We start from the raw sequence: 5,076 nt of genomic DNA, 5'->3' as shown, positions 1-5,076 counted from the left end.
CTGTTTTCCTTGCTTTTCTGACTTGAAATCCAATCAATGGCATCCAATTTCTAAGGTAACCTAAATTCATTATAAGTTAAGGGACCAACAACAGCAAACACCCAAACAAAAGAAGCCCACAGACCAGTTGTTCCACATATTTTTGACACTGGTCTCTGGTGTTGGTATACATCTGCAGCATGTAGACAAAGCACAAAGTTGCTGGTCTATTAAGGTCCTTCCACAGGGGTTTTACTTTTCAGATCCAGGGTTACTTCCATCATTACCTTACAGTTTGTAGGAGAGATATCCAAACCAGTTGTTTTTCTTGTTTCCAACTTTCAACCTATGCTTAGCTAAACAGCTGCTGACTGTAGCTTTACCTTGCGGTGATATCAGCCTTTTTTTATAGCTAACTCTCACGCCTCAAAACGATTCCTTAGAGCATTTCTGCACGATAAACTACGATGATTAAGCTTGGAGAAAGTTGCAGTTGGTAAACAGAACGCAAGTGTTAGTCATTAGTGTTCAGTGTGTACATGAAGTGGGGTTTCTCTGCAGACAGAGCAACATAACAAAACAGAATCAGCAACGTGGACCTTGGCTCCTGAGGAGAGGAGGAAGAAAGCCCACATGGCTGAGCCTAACCACTTCGGCAGCTCCAGCCACCCAATCAGCCCTGGTCTACACAACCACCACCACTGCAGGCCAAACCTCAGACTGGAAGCTTGGAAGGTAAAGCAGTGTGACTGCATTTCCTGAGTCCACCCCATTTAAACTCACAATATGGAACATATTAGGAGGCCTGGAGAAAGAAAAAAAAAAAAGGGGGGGGGGGGGGGGGGCTGCGTTCCTAGATCTTCTCTTTTACAGCCCCTTGGAAAAAAAAAACAGCCCTCAGTCAGACTTCTAAAAGGACAAAGTGGGCCTATGGAAAAAGTTGTTGAGCTCTTGGTGAGATCAATGAGCATGACATACTGTAATATATAGGATTACTCCTCCAAACAAGTGAGACTCAGAGTTAAGTGAATATATTTTGCAATTCTTAGAAAAAAAGTGCAAAGTGCTTTGTGACTGCTTCTCTCAAAGAGTCACATTTCCAAAAAAAGCCCACAGGCAGGCACAACCACAACCATGCAGGCATAAAAATATGTATCTCAGCACTGTCCCAGCGCACTCATGTGTTATTGCCTCACAATTTAGGTAGAGGGGTCTGGAGAGATTTGATTATAGCCCATAAAGTAACTCTATTAAAGGCTGTTATTGCCTAAATTACAGAGGTTTCTGACATTATGTCACACAAAACACAGCAAACATTTTTTTCTCTGTTCATCAGTGAAACTTCCTGTACAGACAGAGACAAAACGTTTGAAGAAAAGTGAAATATTAAAGAAGGTAAACCCTGTAGTTTCTGTAGTGTTAGGGGGGGTTAAATGAAAGAGGATTTCTGATTTAAAGGGGGAAAGAAATAGCAGTTTGCAGTGGAGAAAGCCCAGCAGTGTCACAGCTGAGTGCAAGTAAGAAAGAAGCGCCTGTATCCACTCAGGTTGACTGTGTTGCAGTAAAGATCCAGTGTGACATCATTCAGTTTGAATTCAAACAAGTGACAAAAGGATTTGCAGATATCATGAAGTTATATGCTTAGGTGTTAAACATACTAATTCCTGCTTAAAACATTAAAATATATCTTAAAAACATATTTAATATACCTAAATGCCACAATGAGGGCCATAGCTTTTATGATCTGAGTAGGACAGGCGGTTAATAAATGCTGTCGATATTGAGTCCAGGGTTGTGTGTGTTCATGTGCATGTCCGTGTGTGTGTGCGCTCACACTGTGGCATTCTTTTAACCTCTGTGGAAACTCACTAAAATAAATCCTTTTTCGTACGTCAGAGAGGCCCCTGTGCACCCTGTAATTACTGAAGGGAGGGTGGGTTCAGCAGAATAGCATCAGGACCAAGCTGCCTTTGGCTTCTGAAAAAAACCCCGCCTAAATGCTTACTCAATGGTCTATTCCAGGCTCAGCTAGGGGCCCGCAGCACAGTAGCAGAATCATGGTTTGTCATTCAGGGGATGCAAACCATAAATGCCACTCTGGATGTGAGATTTAACAACAGAGCATATAGGAAGTATTTAAAAAAATATTCTTGTGATGGTGGTGGGGCAGGAATGCAAGCATCAGCCAGATAGTGCAGATAAATTCAGGTGGAAAGGTACCAAAAGAATAAAAAATACTTCCTTTTGCATCTTGCTCTGCGTGCTAGCCCATAATCCCCTCTGAGAGCGTGGATCCCCTGTGCGCTTGCATGTATCAGCACGCCCAGGAAGTGGCGAGCATGGCAGCTGCGAGGAGCCGTAATTAACACCCTCAGCCAAGGTGAGAAGGCTTTCCGTGGGCCGCCGTTCATGAGAGACAGAGAGCAGGAAGTGTTTCAGGCACTCTGTGTAATCTCTCTTTGTTTCAAAAGGTGCTATTACCTCACTGAGCTTTTTACTGGGGCCAGATGTGCTGAACAGGGTCATCACTAGTAGCAAGCTGCTTTAGCTCTTCCTGGTTCAAATGACCTAACTTCTTAAAACTGACTTTTATGTCTTTTCTAAGTCTCTAATCTATTTTGAGAACAGCTAGAGATTAATCCTCTTTAACTCCGACTCAGTTTTCTCAGTTTTTGGAAGGTGAGCTTCAAAACTTTAGTGAGTCGATTGCAATTCCTTTTGCGAACAGGGAGAAAGCAACCTTAGGAGTCAAAAATCTACAGTTCAAGGAATGTACTGAGGCTTTGGCAGCATAGAAGCCATAATAACAGGGTTTCAAAATTCAGGGCTTTAAAAAGCAGCTTGTGCAGAAACACGAATGCACACATATGTAGCACTTCTACATCGAATACACGGTTTTGCCTTTGGGCTGACGTGAAAGGTAGCTACCAGGTTGCCTTCGTTCGAACAGCCGTTTATAATCAATGCAGAGCTGCAACTATGGCTCAGTGTATCATAACCAGTGGAACAAAATGGATGCCCTTTTTTTGGGGGGGGGGGCAGAGCGATTGAGGGCCGCGGCCTGCTAATCAATACCATTCCTGAGCCCATAGAGCACACAAAGCTGCTTACATGGCTTTTCCCGTTCTCTCCTCCATCTTGCCCAGAGTTACAGTCCTCCTGCCACAACTATTCAAGCTCTGGAGTAGAGTAGAGCAGGCGCCTTCCCAGAGATGCAGTCACAGTAGATGTGTATTGTCGCTTGGCCTCTCCCCAGCCCTGTCTAATTAGGCCCCCTCTCATACGCTCTGTGGCGGCTTGTGTAATCTGCTCACTATGAGTCTTAGCTCCTCGCCACCCCATATAATTGTCTGCCAGTTCCTCTCCAGTGGTGATGTGGGCCCTTTTCCCATAACAGAGACACAAAGGAGCGGGATAATGGCCCCCAGTTGTAGGGAAGAGGCAGAGACAGAGGCGGAGTGGAGCCACTCCTCTCCGCTGTTTGAACTCTACACAGTCTTGGCTCCAGACAGACAGCAATCCTGGAGGAGGCTGTCTGAGCCTTTATGGAGGAGTGTGAAGGACAGAGATGCTGCACACGTACACTGCACAAGTATTTTTAAGAAAAAAAATGATAACCCTTCGTAAAAAATATCATCTTCTCTGGTTGTCACTGTTTAAAGCATGTTGTTCACAAACTTCAAAAATTCGGAGGTCTGGAAAACACACATATCCTTGTAACTGCACATTTCAGTGCTCATTAAACCAGAATCGGTGTCAGTGAATGTCTCTATTGCTGAATGCTGGCAGAGACCTCTGCAGCCCCCCCACCCCCCTCGCTACCATCACCGCCAACCTGACAACCCAATACCAGCAATTATGAAGGAAGCCAGCTAAACCACATCCAGCTTGGCTGCAGTTTTTAAGATTCCAGCAGGCTTGTAAAACTTCTTGGTTTCTCTGCATACATTCCAGTATCACTGTGGTGGTTTTCAGCGTGCTCCATCCCTGGTCACTTATAACAACGGCCATTGTGAGACAAGCTGGCTGCGGAGATGTGAGACCATCAGCCAACGATGATGTGCTGCAGTAGAAACACCTCTGAAAGGACGACCTAGCTGCTACCGAGCAGTTTCCTGATTTCCTCCTACACTGTCCTCTATGAAACCATCTCCTCCCAGTTCCCATTACCGGGGCTCCTTAGGACCTCAAGGACATCTGGTTCACTTGAGCTGGCTTGTCTAAAAATCCAGTGATGTACGTGGTACTGGAGACGCTACTGAAATATAAACATCATTTATCTGCTGAGATATTTAAATAACCCACAGTCAGAATAAACAGTGAATTGACAGCTTATTTTCTGCTTCTAAAAGCTGAGCACAGCAGAGATGTTTCTTCTTTTATATTAAGTGCTCCCAGACTGACTGCGAAATGTGTTTCTCAGCCTTCGGCCCATAAGGCTAAAGCCAAACAAAACCTTACACTACATCTTGGTATAACATATAATATTATCCATTACTTTATTATGATTTCTATTTTCTAAAAAAATAAGACTGAGAAATCTCAAGTGGTATTGGTATCAGTGTGCTTTTTAAAGAGGACCTATTATTCCCATTCCCAGCTCCAGTTTCAGTCTTGAACTCTGCTAGAGTAGCTTTGCTTGATTCACAGTTCATAAAAATAACTTTTCCTTATATTCGTCTTTGGTCCATCCCCTTGCTTCCTCTCTCTGAAACAAGCTTGTGCACATGCTGGTGTCTTTTTTTGAAATATAAGCCATGCTTAATATGCGTATCAACCAGTTTAACTATATATGTATGTATTATATATATATATAAATATATGTGTGTGTCTGTGTGTGTGTGCCCGGATAGGTCCTCTTTAGGATACAGTAAAAAATACATTATAGAGAATTAGTGATTATAAAGATCTAACAGACCAAGCACAGAGAATTATTATGCGAATACTTTATTATCAATGTGTGAATGGTGTTAGCTTTTTGTCTGGATATTAATAGTATATGAAAACTATACACCAAATCCAGGCTGCTGATCCTAATTTTGCTGTATAATTTCTCAAGTTGGTATTGAAAGATTCTTTTATATATATATGTATATA

The sequence above is a fragment of the Copadichromis virginalis genome, linkage group LG7 (assembly GCF_057382275.1).
Source record: "Copadichromis virginalis isolate Kocher_CV1m ecotype Utaka linkage group LG7, C_Virginalis_male_GT1.1, whole genome shotgun sequence".
NCBI classification, from domain to species: domain Eukaryota; kingdom Metazoa; phylum Chordata; class Actinopteri; order Cichliformes; family Cichlidae; genus Copadichromis; species Copadichromis virginalis.
Note: the sequence above shows the minus strand (reverse complement) of the source record.